Here is a 15,448-nt window from a genome sequence, read left to right as displayed (position 1 = left end):
ACCCAGAAGATATTTAGTAGTAAATATATGAAAGAACGTATAAAATGTGGACCTCTATTCAGATGCCCTTCTCACACTCTTAGATAAAGCAACCTAGATGCAAAAATTGCAACAGGAAATTTAAGATCTTAAATTGAGAAGATCAGGAACTCAGTGGTACATGAGGATGTCAACAGGTACAAAGGACATAAACCCAATTTAGATTAACTTAAATAAAAGGGACTTTATTATCCTATAAAAGTGGGGAGTCCACTGGCTTTGGGCACACATTCGATATTGTCATAGGAGTGCTATCTCTGCCCCCCTCTTAGGTCTCCTTGCCTTAGAAGGGCTGCTGTTACAGGGGGGCAAGACAGCCACTGGCAGCCTCAAGTCTACGATATCTTGAGAGTTCATGATGACATAGAAAAGAATGAGAGTAGATCAACTTGGGGTAAATGCTGGTCACTACACTAATTACTATGTACAGCAATATAGTGCCATGTTTCTCCCCCTTGGGCGGGGAGGCAGGAATAAATGTTAAACAGTCCCACCAGCATGCGAGGGAGGGAGGGAGGAAGAGAGAGAGAGAGAGAGGAGAGAGAGCAGTTCTCCAAAATAAATGTTGGGTTGACAAAGAAAGTAAGAGATGTCCATTTTAAAACATAAGTACATTTTAAATATTACACTCCCTCTAACTGTATATGAGAGTTTCCCTTGCTTTATATCCTCCTCAGGACTTATTATTCACTCTTTTTCAATGTAACCATTCTGATGGGTGTGTAGTATCATACCTCATTTTAAGTTTAAGTTACATTTCCTGGATGAATAATGATATTGAGTACGTTCTCATTTGCCAGTGGAGCATGCTGGCTGCATTGATTTGACTGTTGCTTCATGCTTTCATTTATTTGCATACTATTAAAATTATGACATATTATATCTTTGGAAGTGTGTGTGTGTGTCTGAAATCATAGATATAAATATTTATTTTATTTATTTACATATGGTTAAAAGTAAAAGTTATTTCTTAGGTAATGTGTATATGTGTGTAAAGTGTGTGTAAAACTACAGATAATAGTTATCAGTATCTCAACTTTGGAATCAGTATATTTTCTGGTAAATCTCAGATCATAAATTTTAGCAAATTCATTGTTCTATTTAGGAAAGCCATTGAACCTATATCAATTTTATTAAAGTAGAATTTAGTCTCTGCTAAAACTTTAAGGAAAATTTATTGACATAAGGGAGACAGTGTAAGGAATAGGGTTGGAGGAAAATTAAGTTTCATTTTGGGTTTGTTAAATTTGAGAGTCTAACAGTCATCCAAGGGGAGGTGATGAATAGGCGAGGCAGTTAGGTATTCAAGCCTGGTGTTCAGGGCAGGAGATAAAATGTCATCAGCATAGAGATGGACCTTGAGACCATGAGGCTGGATGAGGTACCCTAGGGAAGTGAGTATAGACAAAGAGAGAGGTCCCAGACTGAGCTCTGGCACCCTCAAATGGTTAGAAGTCAAGAAGGTTAAGAAGAATCTGGAAAAATAAATTGAGAAGGAGCACCCAGTGATAGAGAAGGAGAACCAAGGGAGAATGGAGTCAGAGAGGCTAGTAATCACACTACTTCACTCACAGGTAGCTGTGAGGAATAAAAGCGTTGCTTGCTGCCTATGTGGTGCTTGGCACTTAGTATGTGCTCAGTGAATGTGAACTCATTACTTACGGGAAAACAAACCCACTAATTATCACTGAAATACATGACCAAGTGATTAGGTCTGTTAGCCATCTACTGTTAGGTTTGTAGGTTTAAAATGAAATTACTTTGTGTTTTTATTTTACACTGCAGGATGTAATCACGATTCTTTAAATCACAATGCCTCTTAATCTACCCGTGGCGTTTTTAAGTTCCTATAAGTTTCTGACTCTCCACTTAGTTGTTATTTTCTTTGCTCAGCACCAAACCTTTCCTTTTGCTTTCCTGGACTATGCCAGCCTGCAAGACCCAAGATACTGAGAAAAATTGTATCCTTTCCTTAGAAATTCTGTAGGGTGTTACATTTTTGCCCAGCTAATCCTTACTTAGATGCCTTCAGTATTGCCTCTATTAAAAATGTAAACATAAAATAGTAATTTTCACATAATAATTTTATCAGGAGTGGATTCAAGTGGTACGAGTATTAAGAAGCAAAATGATCAAAAGTATAGGCTTGTTGGCATATCACAATGGATCTTGGCTCTGCTTTGTATTCCGTATTTTAGGAATTTGAAGATCAAGCTATAAAACTTCCACCAATGACTTCTCACTAGTACCAAAAGTAAATTAGCCACTATTCATATTTTCTTATCAATTTCTTCCATATGCTGTCAATGGCCTGGGAGTCATTGAGGGCTGCTTGAAGTTTTTTAGGTATTTATAATACAACACACTTGCTTCCTTGTGGGTTGCCATCATAACCTCTCCTCTTTATAGGAAATATCATGAATCGAAACTCACATGTTTTCCTACATAAAAGAAATGTATAATTTTTAAGTGGCAACAACATTTTATTTGAATGTTATTTTTCTAGGATAAAAGATTTTCTTATACATTCTCCTTTTTTATCTAAAAAAAAAAGGCATTTCAGAATACCTGCTTCCACTCCCTCATTCACTTTTACATATTCAAATTCAAACCACTGCTTCTGTGTTTATGGAGATAAAACAAATGGGAAAGGAGAGAGTTACCCTAAATTAGAAAAGTTAATAAAGAGGGCATACTTTTTATGCATTTATATTATATATAGAAAAATTACTGAACACAAATAGAAAATTGAAATCAGCAGTCCCATTCCTAGGTATAGCCCAATAGCAAATAAGATTTGAAATCTTATTTATACAGCTTGTTGGATTTTCGCTTGTGTGCTCTACCCGGAAACAGAACACAATCATAATCACCAGTAGCCCTGCTGTGCCTCCTCCCATCACTATTCCATCCCTTCTCCAAACGTAACCCATATCTTGACTTCTAAACCTTAGAGTCATTTGCTGGTTTTGAACTGTGTATAAATGAAATTATAAGTATATTTATTTGATGTCTGGCTTCTTATACCCAAAATTATGGGTATAATGCATCCATATTGTTGTTTATAGCAGAGGTTCTTTCTTTTTCACTGTTGCTGTTTAAAGAAAAACTTTTCATGCAGTTTAGGATCTGACAGCTTTATTGAGTGATTCATGAATTGGGCAACTTCCCATTCAGGAAGTAGAAGGGCACTCCACCAAGGAGTGGAAAGGAGAAGCTCATATAGGGCAAATGTGGAAGCAAGTGAGGAAATGTTCTGATGGCTGACATTAAGTTTCTATTTTTCTTTGAGGGTCTTACAAAGTGGGGAGCAGGTGGTTGCATAGGAATAAAGAAAGTTAGCTGGGGTAAGAATGAGAAAGTTAGCTGGCAATAACTGATCAGCTGTATTTAAGTTTAGCTTTTTGGGCAAGCCAAACATTTATAGGAAATAGAAACTAAATTAGGTTTTTTGTTTTGCTGGCATGGAGTTTAGCATGGATGCCTCCACGTTGGACCTGCTAGATTTGATTTATCATTGTATAATCATTGTATAATATTTCATTCTATGAATGGATCACAATTTACACAACAGCTTCCTTGTTGATGATGATTTGGTTATTTTCCAGACTGAAACTTTTATAAATAATGTTACAATGAACATCCTAGTATATGTCTTTTGGTGAACACATGTATGTATTGCTATTGAGCTATACCTAGGAATGGGACTGCTGGGCCATAAATAACATTATATTTAGTTTACACAGGCAAACAGTTTTTCACAGTGGTTGTATTTATTTGCTCTCCCACTATTAGTTTTAATTCCTTCGTATCTTCACCAGCATTTGATATTGCCAGTTTTTTTCATGTTAACCATTCTGATGAGTGTGTAGTGGTATTTCTCTATGGTTTCAATGTATATTTCCAAGATGAATAAGGATGTACGGCACCTTATTGGCCATATCCTTTGTGATGTGTCTGCTCAAGTCATTTGATCCATTTTTTCTATTGGACAATACTATCATCTTAATCAATTTATATAGTATGTATACAAACCCTTTGTTAGATAACTGTGTTATAAATTTAACCCTAACTACTGAATGCAAAATAAAAGCCAAATATTTTTGTAAGCTAAAATATTCCAATATATTTTTTTGGATTATTTATCCAAAAAATTAGTCACAAAGAAACCTGAAATTTCATCTATTTTGTTCTCCAATCTTCAGGTAGATGTTGACATTGGGTTTTAGCAACGTATTGGTTTTCTACTCCTGTATAATAAAATACCATAAGCTTAGTGGCTTAAAACAACACCCATTTATTATTCCACAGTTTTGTAGGTCACCAATCCAGGTAGGTTGATCTGGGTTCTCTATTTAGGATCTTACAAGACCAAAACGAAGGATTCAGATGGCCTAAGTCCTTATCTGGAGACTCTGAGGAAAAATCTACTCCAAGCTTATTTGGAAGGCTAGCAGAATTCAATTACTTTTTGAATGAATGAGTAGATTTTGAGATTTCCCTTTGTCCCCATATGTAACTATTGCATGTTATATTATCTTTCTTTGAATGGTATTGGACAAAAACTGATACAGTATCTCAAAACTTTATACATTTGATATGTGGTTCATCTAGAGTAGAGAAAGTCAATAATTTTAAACTTTTTATTTCATCTCTGATTAAATGACGGTGGCCATCAGAATCACTGTGTTGAGAGGGATTGTGAAGTTTCAGCCGAGCTCAATGGAAAAGGGTGTGATGATCGCTCACACCGGATGGCATACACCTGAGTGCTCCAGGTGTATATGATTGCAAATACAGTCTTGCTACATCCCACATCCACTCAGAAGTCCAGGTGATACCCTAATCACTCAGATCAGAGAACTAGTCCATAGATAATTCAATTTTAGAGAATTTCTATCTGATAAATCTGAATAATAAAACACCTTGTTGTCATTATCTTTCCACTGTAACAGGAGACTTGTGTGTTTCTGCAGCCTCACACACTACTTCACTTTTTTACATCCTGAGACGAGGCCACCATTGGAGACCGTGACCATGGATGTATAATTTTTCGGTCTGCACAGTGTTTTTGAAAAGTTGGAATTAGTTTTCAGCATTTAAAAATAAGGGCCTTTCATCTAAAAATAAATCGAAGTATCCAGCTGCTCCTAACAATATGTCAACACTGGACATGCAATCCTTGGCTGGATGGAGTTGGATCTCAGGCTGCCTCTTTGGATAGGAAAGCTCTCTCCAGTTGGTCCAAATTGCTTTCTTGACATCAAAGCCTTCCTTATATCAGCTCCCCATCATGGCTGTCCCCCGTAGGCATTTGGTTTTATGAATCCTGCTCTTCATTATGACCTTTCTGTTTCATCTAGCCTAGCTACAAAAGTCTAATTTTTGTAGGTTCTAAGGAAGAAGGTCACTACTGGATGTTCCTGTTCCAGGTTATCAACATTCTTCTCCATCCAGCCTTACATTTAACAAAACTGGTCTCCTGGGGGGAATTTGAAGATCTTTGACAGAGTAGCAGAATGACCCCACACTCTCAGCAACTTTCTTTTGAGCCTTGGGACCCCCATTTTATTCCCTACCAAGTGTACTGCCTTATGCTTGTCACACCCTTATTATTTTCTTGGACCAATGCGCTGATATGCACTTTGATAGCCTTACTATTAATTTGTAGATCTCTGAAGTAATTTGATGGGCAGATTTTAGTACAAGATGTATTCATTAATATTTTTAAACACCAATATAATACTAATATAAGAATATATAATATCATTCACAAACTCCTTCTAGAAGCTCACTGTTATATTAGGTGCAAAGATGATGAGTGATGGTATCAGTGCAGAGATAACATGGATTGATTGTTTAATATCTAAATTTTCCCTAAGAGCCCAATCAATTATAATTTAAGTGTTACCTGTTGTGATAGGATCATAAAGGGTCTTTTATGTCTTTTGGACCACTATGCCTCACTTGTTATATGAGGGAATTAGACTACATCATCTCAAAGCTCCTTCCACCTCTGACATTCATATAATTTAGTGACTTCACTTAAAAATTTTAATAGCTTATCACTTCTTTATTCCTCTATTAACAATATAATCAAAACACAATGCCATAAATAAAAAAAGTTTTAAATAACATTTAACTGTAGATTGAGCAGATTAAAAGTGGCTGCATCTAAAACCATTACCTAAAAAAGAAATTTGGTCGTTTCCCTTAAATACATCAAACCCAGCAATCTCATTCCCCTAAGATTATTTCACAGTATTCTTATAAGTAGGCATAAACTCAACATACTGTCATGAAGCCATTATCTGCAAGGATCTTGATATTGGCATTCTGAGACATTTAATAAATTAATGGAAAGTTAGTTAAAATTCCCTCACTTTCAGACTAGATATAGATGCTTATAAAATTAAACATGTCCCTTAAGGGGAAAATTAGTTCATCAACTTTAGTGTATTTTAGAAAGATGAAAAACTGACTGAACTCTATCAGAAGGGAATTCTCTCTTTGCATAAGTTTCTTTGAGGTCATGTACATGTATTAATTAGACTGGATTTGCTTTTCAGTTTGAGAGTAGTAGCAGGCAAGCACTTCTGCTGATCATGAGGCCAGTTCCTGGCCATCTTCCATGTACTAGTAATGTACTACTCTTTCAAGTACTAGTCGAGATTACTTTCCTATATTGTTGGAGACTAACTTTATATTCCTCATTGGAAAATGAGCCCCAAACAGTCTTTCACTGGGAAGAAAATGCTCTTCTTCATTTTTTTCCATTAATCATTTTAATATATAACATGCAAAGGAACACAAGACCATAAGAATCTCTGACAGACATAAAACTCTTCTACCTCTTTTTTCCATATCGTATATTTGTTCAACAGCACCTGCTTCAGTGCCTGGCATGTAGTAAGGTTATTATTTTTCAGGGTTATATCTGATACATTAGTGGGCATTAAAAGCAGTAGGTTGACTCCAACAGCCATAATGCCAAGGAAGTAAACCAGCATTTCATGTTGCTGTGGCTTGGACACTGCAAGTGGCTGCCAGGTGCTGGTGGCCCTATTAAGTCACTCAGAAGCATCAGTATGATCATACCTACTGCAGTTCCTCTGCCTCTCGGATCCTATATATGACACAGACTTCATAATCACAATTATAATGGTGAAAACTACCCTTATTCTGTCTCTATGAGGTCCAGAGCTCAGACCATTTTGATAAAGATCCTTGGATTTATTTTAAGATAAGCAAAGAATTTTTTCTTGCAAACTCTTGGAAGTAGGTTGAGATAATTAAAGTAAATTTCCTTGAGCACACAGCAGTACCCACCCAACGTACTCTTTCTGCAGCATCTCATTTTCATTACCTGAAGCTGTTTCGTTGGTGGCAGTAAAACAGAAAGTGGAAAACCCAGCCAGCCTTCAACCACTCTCTAAGCGAGTGCCACAGTTTAGGGTCAATCCCACTCTAAATTGCAGTATCATCTAACCAGTAATTCAACAAGGAATATTGAATGATTGATCCACAGAACATCTTCCTACAGAATTATTTTGTGGCTTTTTATTTTAAAACATGTAAAACGTGAGAGGACCACTCCAAATTTCTATCCTCAACCTCTCTACACCTCCTGTCTCTAAAAACTCTGTTTCACAATGTTGTCATCTATTTCCACAACTTCAACCATCATCTCTATTTGGACATCTCTCCATTAGCTATAAAATAAAGTCCAAAGTCTTTAGTCTGACACTAAGGCTCTACTAAAGCTTTCCCTGACCTACCTCTGTAGGTTTGTTTTTTTCTTGTATTCCTTGAAAATCCTGGCAAACCCAACTGAAAGTATTCCCCTTATCCTCATAATTCCAATAACGCCTTTTTTATACTCCTCTTATAATCTTTGCCTCATTCAATGTTGTATCTAGTTTCTGCATGTGACTTTCTCTCCTCTATGAGATGATAAACTCCTTAAGAACAAGGGCTGTTCTGTGTCTTTGCTTGTATCCTTTGTAGTGCTGAATACATAGAAGATACTATTTATTTCTTGGTTGATTGCATAAATAAATGAGCAAATAACCTAGGCGTAATTGATGCTAAGTCTTTCTTTCCCCCAAATTTAAAAATGTTCAAAATAATTATTTGTCTATTTACAGAATTTTTAGTTTTCAGTGCACTTTCACAACCATTACTTTATTTTATCTCTATAATAACCTCTCAAGGAAACTAGGCTTCCTCTTGATTTTTTTTTTTTTTACTCTTTCTCAAAATATTTTTTTTAATATTGTTATTATAAAAACTTAACAAACATACAAGCATTCTTGACATGCAAACTTTCCATTCATGGTGTACAATCAATGGCTCACAATATTATCACATAGTTGTGTGTTCATCACCATGATCATTTTTTGAACATTTCTCAAAATATTTATATATATATATTTAACATTTGTTCCCCCATCCTCTTGTTTTTTTGATAAGTCTGAAAGGGTTATGATGACTACAGGAATGGAGCCTGACATTTTATGATTACTGGGAAAACTGACTTCTACATTGATAGATCAGTTAACACAAAGTTAGTGAATTTGTTTGCAGTTGAAGTGAACAAATCCAATTTCTTATGCAAAACATAGTCTGATAAAAGGTACAAGGATATAAGCTTTATGGCCATCACATGTTTAGTGTTTAATGTTGATGGTTACATTTCTAGAATATAGAATAAGATCTTTGTAGTTAACATTTAAATATCATAGGAAACTTTGTTTGAACATACACGAGGCAGACCTTCCCTCAGCTGACTATTCTTTTCACAATGCTGTTTTTCACAGTGCTCTTGTCATCACAGACTGTAAATATTCCTTACCTTCTTTTTCTTAGCTTACAAAGAAAGACTCTTTCATTCCAAAGCATCTCATCGAACATCACTGGGACCTATAGATTCAAGATGAAATCAAAGATGTTGGATTTGTAATTGTTGTTTTTGTAAACCGTGTGATGTAGATAAGGAGGGTAGTAGGTTGTTTTACAAATAAGAAATCTAAGCTACATTATTTGCCTGGATTACAGCTTTAAATGTCAAAGTCAAGACTCAATCTCTTCTCTAACGTAATATGCTGCCATTAGCAGATTACAGTAATGGCAACTTCCATTTACTGAATATTATATTCAAGCCATTTTGCAAACATTTTCTCATTGTATCCTTATATTAAAGAGATAAGCCTAAGTGTCCCCTCTCACCGATATGGAAATTGAGGAATCAGAGAAAATAGAATAGCTGACCTAGGCAGAAAATAACAGAACCTGAATTCAAATTGCTCTGTCTCATTCTAGAACCTTTGCTTAAAAAATAATTCAGCTAATCAGAGCAGTTTTAATGCAGCATGTATATGATAATTCTTACAGCTAAGCATTCAGAACTACACTCCTGTATTTCCCCTCAATCTGCTCCTGTCCCATCTTTCCCATCTTAGGTTTGTTTCTCTTTTCATTTTCCACACTGAACTGTTCCTCTCGCTCAGAGACACTACCATCTCTCCCCTGGAGAACTGCAGTCACTTCCCAGCTATTTCCATCCATTCTTCATGCCCACTTCATTCAAATTCATTCTCATACATAAGCCAGAGTGGCCTTTGTAAATTAAATCATGTCACTCTCCTTCAATGTCACCCCATGAAATTTAGGATGAAATCAAATTCTTTAACATGCTACTATTCTCTGTATGCTGTCTCCTGAACTGCTTCCCCAGTCTCAACTTTCATTAGTTTCCCAGTTGTCATCTGCCCTGAGTCATAAGAGTCTTTTTTTTTTTTTTACCTCCTCTCCCATACCAACCTTTTGTCCTCAAAGACTTGGCAAGTTCTGTTTCCTCTGCCTAAGAGGTGATTCTCTAACCTCTGCACATCTGGATACATACATTCTTTTGCCAGCTATTTTGTACATATCCTTTAAAATCTCAGCGTAAATGTTACTTTCTCAGAGAAAACATCTATGATAGCATATCTATTTTTTTATTTTTGTTTTGGTGACATATATACAACCTAAAATTTCCACTTTTAACCACATTAAGATATATAATTCAGTAGAGTTAATTACATTCACAATGTTGTACTATCATAACCATCATCCTTTACCAAACTTTTCCATCACCTAAAACATAAATTCTGTACCATTTGAATATTAACTCCCCATTCCTTAGGAACCTAGCCAATGTTTAACTGTTCAGATTTTCTCAAGTCTTTGCACCTGTGTATTGCCCTGGACATGCAGTGCAACTTTTAAGTTCGATCTACTATATGGAAGATCTCCTCCAAGAGAATATCTCCTCTTTTCTATTCCTTCTCTGGGAGTCCTGACCTATTCTGTTTGTTTCTGTGCACATTTTCCACCCCAGAGCTAATGATTTTCTCAACTGCTCTGCCATGCTCAGTGCCACCTTTCACTATAGGTTTCACTGTTGTGATCTGCCCTGCCTTACATTTTCCCCCTTTTTCCATGTGGCTTTCCTGCCTCCAGTAACTTCCACGTTTAGGGTATCCTGCCCCAGGAAGCCAGATGGGGTCAATGTTCCAAACACCCGTTTTTGTGTTTTTTTTTTTCATTCCGGTGCACCAGCGGTTACAGACCGGGTTAGGTGTTGGCCCGTGCCAACAGTTCCGGCCACGTCTCTGGTTCCCGGGGGCCACTGTGTATGTGTGCGCTCGCCAACCACGAGGGCCCTGCCCGGGGTCTGTGTGGCCTCGGGGGTCCGTGCCTGAGTGTGGGGGCGGCTCTAAGTCGCTGCCACGAGTGGCTCTGCCATCGGCAACCACAGCAGGAGGTGTCTGATCCAGAGCGTGGCCGCCGCGTGGCTTTTAGGCTGTGGAGACTGAGTGAGCAGGACCAGCCCCGGCTGACGTGTGTGCGAGTCGCAGGCCTCCTCCCTTCTTTTCTTAGGTTTTTCTCTTTTTCTTCCATTCGGCATTTGTGGAGGCTTTTTCCTGGCTCCATCTTACTCAGGAATTTCAACTAAGAGGTATTCGCCCTTTCATTTAGTTCTCTCTGAGAGGAAACGTTCCCTTTCCCGGGATCCTTTACGCCGCCATCTTGATGACGTCACCCTCCTGCCACCGTGTCTAAAGAGTTTCTGTTTTACTTGCCTGCGGAATCCTCCTTACTTTTCCCGCATGGAGATTATCGCAATTATAATTATAATTTGTGGGTGAATAATCTGCTTGTCTTTTTCACTAAACTGTAAATTCCATAAGGTTAGGGAGGGAACATTATGTATTTTTCATCACTGTATGTGCAGTATGTGCCTGGCACAAAAAAGTGCACATTAAATATTTGTTAATTGAATGAATTGCATCTAGCTTAAAAACAGTGCTACCACTGTGTTGTATCTAAATTAAGAGTAAATATTTATTTTTGCCTGAGAACTCCAAAGGTTACTGAAGACACAATAATGGCTTAAATAACCAATTTGTATTCATGTTCTGATATTCTCATTCTTTCTTGCCGCCTCCCTCCCATGAAGAAGCATTCCTCCAGGTTGTAGATTAAAAACTATCAGGGATCCTGAATTCCAGAGTCCTACGTGAAAGAGTTTGTTACTAATTGGCTTACACCAACAGTTGATTTCTTGCCTGAACGTTCATTTGTTTTTCAATGATTCTGAAAGACTGTACTCCAGAATCGAACAATAAATGTTAGTCTGGAGATCCAGTCTTTGAAGGAATGTACCAAACTCCCTGCTGTCTTAGTTTGCCAGGGCTGCTATAACAAAGTGTTACTGGCTTAAACAACAGAAATTTATTGTCTCATGGCCTGGATGCTAGAAGTCTGAAATCACATATCAGCAGTGCTATTCTTTCTCTGAAGTCGTAGGGTTCTGGGGATAGCTGTTGTTCCTTGGCTTGTAGCATTACCCAAACCTGCCTGTGTCACATGGTGCTCTCTTGCTCTCTCTCACTCTCTCACTTTCTGTCCAAATTTCTTCTAAGGGCAACAGTTGTATTGCTTATATTGGTATAGAGCCCACCCTAATCCGGTTAGTCTTTCTAAACTGGTAGCATCTTCAAAGATCCTATTTACAAATAAATACCCATTCACAGGACCATGGTTTAGGACTTGAGCATGACTTTTGGGGGGGATACAATTCAATCCATAACATCCCCAAATAAGGCAGTATGCAAGCAACAATGATCTCTCTCCAGGCTCTTGAGGATTGGGAAGAACTGGGATCAGATTTCAAAGTGGCCTCTATCACCCTGTGTTCATTGCCTATTTTAGAAGGACCTTGATGTAGCAAGATAGGGAATATGAATGTTCATAGTAGATGTCCCTAATTATATGATATTTGAAGCTACTCTGCTGTGGTATCTTACCTAGTTGAAAGTTTGGTGTTCTATAGGCCTTTTGAGAATCCCCAACCTCTTTTTAATTACCAACACTGCTGCTAATGGGAATGTAGATCTATTATATCATGCGTACTCATTGTCCAACACACAGTGTCACGTTCTGTGTCTTCCATGGAGGCCCAGACCTTGTCAGCATTGGTAAAAAGGAGATTCTTCTTGATGCTCCCCTGGCCAGGTGTAGTTTCAGATAAACACTGTATCTATGAAGAAGCAGAGTATTGAATCCTAACATTTTCAGCTCACCGGAGACTTTCATTCTGGCACATTTGATTTTGTGCCTCTTGAACGAGCTACTAGGGCACATACGTTCTCATTCAGAGAGTGCAAAGGGGTGGTTATCATTAATTCACAAGACTTGTCTCAAGTACTAAAGTAATATTTCAACTCCACACGTGTAAAATCCCACCTGTGAACATTGATGCATCACTATATGTTGCCTGCTGCTTATGGCTCATTGGATACATTGCCTTCGGCTGTGCTGATGATGTCTCAATCCGTGGAGACATGCCTTGTGTTTTTCTTGGACTTCATATTTCCCAGAGGTGATTTTCTTAACATTAAAGTATTTCTTGAGTTCCTTAAAAGACTATTTAGCTGAGGTTTGGTCCTGAACTGTACATTCCTATAGAAACTGCTTCACTTAAGTCTTACTCCCAAACAAAATTATGAGTAAAAGCTTGGCGCCTCTTTGGCAGAATTCTCACACTTGGGAGGGGATATGGGGGCGGGGGGAAACCTAAGATAGATTTAGTTTGTTCAATTGAAATGAAGATATGATTTGGTAAGAATATTGAATATATCCCACCTGTGGGGAATTAATTTCCATAATTTACATAGTAAGTGCCATATGTAGAGGCTTTTGGAGTAACTTGCCCAAGATGTAGATTCATTAGTTATAGATTATAAAGCTTGATCTATAAAACTAGCAGTGTAGATGATCTAAAATTGGAGATAAGGTAATATTGAAATCATTCACAACACTTAAAGCTAAGTAAGTGGAACAATACATGAAAACCTAATTAATGCTACAGCTAGAAAACTGCCCAGCTCCCTTATACTGTCCTCCCTGCTCTTTCTCTCTGTTATAACTTTCCCTTGACAACAACATCACTGCATCTTACATAGAGGCAAAACACTAACCTAAAATTCTGGGGACATATAAACGAGTAATTTAATGCTTTGTCTTAAGAGTCTTTTTTCTAGCTTTGCCTGGTCAAGTAAATTAAGTCATGTTTCACATCAACTAGGAAATGAATTAACTAGTGTAGATGATATCAGTATGGTTGAGGGTTAACCCAAGAGGAAGTTGAAGAGGAGGGAACTAATTTATCTGTGCAATTAATATCTGCCAGGCACCTTGCTAGGCACTTTAAACACTTTATTAACTTTACTTCTCATAGCAACTCTGTGACAACACGTTATTATCCTCATATTTTTACAGATGAACTGAGTCTTGAGGAGATCTAGTTAATTGGCTGAATCACATAGATCATAAGTGTTAAACCTAGTATTTAAACCTAGATCTATCTCACAAATCTGATAATGTACCCACAGAAAATGGAGAATAATTATAGCAAATGTATGAAACAAATATTTTAAACATGGATGATTTTAAAGGCAGCAGAACAATAATAGGATATATCTGAACCTAAGATTCTGCATTCAAACTGTAAGAATCAGACAGTTAATACTCTTTCAAAAACAAAAGATTTACAGAAAACATTTTAATTTACAAGTGGAATATCAATGCTTAAGACAATAGTTTTAGGACTAAAGTGTATAATTGAAAAAAAAATCTCAGAATATCAAATATTTAACATTCGGTGCCTAAGAGTTCTAAATAAGAGGGAAGAAAGTGAGACACTGAATTAATTATCTACTGGCATTTTATCATCTGGGCATTTTTATTGATTCAAATTATGGTAAAACTACTCACACTAAGTGAATGAGGCATAATTTTCCTGGAATCCTCTTGCTTCTTTTTTTCTTTACTTTCTTAATGTCTTGAATATACCCAGAGACATGTTGGACGATTCCTGGGTACTACACCTGCAACACAGGTTTCCATAATAAGCCAAAGGTGTTAAGAATCCAGCTTGCCTCCTAAAACAGGAAAGAATAAGTAACCCAGGTAAATGACAGAGGTATACCCCCAAAGCAGGGCCAATGTTCACTTTTTTTTTTTTTGCATGGGCAAGTACGAAGAAATCGGGCATGGCAGGTGAGAACTCTGCCTGCTGAGCCACCGTGTCCTGCCCTGTGTCCACTTTTTAACATCATAAAGATATTGCAAGTGATATTGGCAACATAATTAAAATCAGAGTTCTATAATGAAGGATTTAAAATGGAACAGTCTGTTAGCTCTTGCCCTTTGGCTCTTGCCTTCGCTGATTCTACAGGCATGTGCAAAATGTAGTTGGCCCACATACAAGTTCCCCACAGAGCTAGCTGGCTCTTCTTTCTGCTGTGTGTACTGGTTTGAGAAAGTTTTCTACTTTTGTCTTTTGAAGTATTCCCTTCAATTCCTATGAGTAGTAGTATACCTTATAGTTGCATTGTCACAGCTTTTAAATTTGGACTAACTGTGGGAAGGCCAGACTGAATGGTGGCAAATCTAAATGATAGACTGTTTTAAAATGCTATTTATCAGGCAGACCATGATCACAGGCAGAGTTTTTGCCTGCCATGCCAGCGACCTGGGTTCATTTCCCGGTGCCTGCCCATGTAAAAAATAAAATAAAGTAAATTAAAAATGCTATTGATCACTTTCATGTACCCTACCCATCTAAAACCGGGTCAAGAAACAGTTGCCTACAGAACTATGTAACCTACTAGGTGAAAATAGGATGTTTAAAACATGCTTCTCAAGGCACATAAGGCACTCTATAAATGGTGGTTTCCAAAGTTGTTGAAACACCCCAGTCATTGACTCTCAGCATCATTTACTTGGAGCATTGTCCAGTGCTAGAAGCCCTTCAGGACTTTCCTTACCAAGCGCTGTTTGAACACCTCCAATGACTTAC

General features: G+C 37.4%; 1 protein-coding gene and 1 long non-coding RNA gene across 10 annotated transcripts in view; one reads left to right on the top strand and one right to left on the bottom strand.

Moving 5' to 3' along the window:
* The window catches only part of LOC143642664 (uncharacterized), a 48,943-nt gene extending 37,848 nt beyond the window's left edge, over window positions 1-11,095 (bottom strand). For all 3 annotated transcript variants that reach the window (XR_013155783.1, XR_013155782.1, XR_013155784.1), the window contains exons 1-2: window positions 10,505-11,095; window positions 8,894-8,961 (exon numbers count right to left, since the gene is read on the bottom strand). This is a non-coding gene — a long non-coding RNA (uncharacterized LOC143642664). The remainder of the gene's footprint in view (window positions 1-8,893; window positions 8,962-10,504) is intronic.
* Window positions 1-15,448, top strand: part of GRIP1 (glutamate receptor interacting protein 1) — a 733,183-nt gene that overhangs the window by 590,914 nt on the left and 126,821 nt on the right. The window lies entirely within an intron of this gene.

Source organism: Tamandua tetradactyla, chromosome 7 (genome assembly GCF_023851605.1).
Source record: "Tamandua tetradactyla isolate mTamTet1 chromosome 7, mTamTet1.pri, whole genome shotgun sequence".
In the NCBI taxonomy this organism is placed as follows: Eukaryota; Metazoa; Chordata; class Mammalia; order Pilosa; family Myrmecophagidae; genus Tamandua; species Tamandua tetradactyla.
This window is presented reverse-complemented; position numbering and strand designations above follow the sequence as displayed.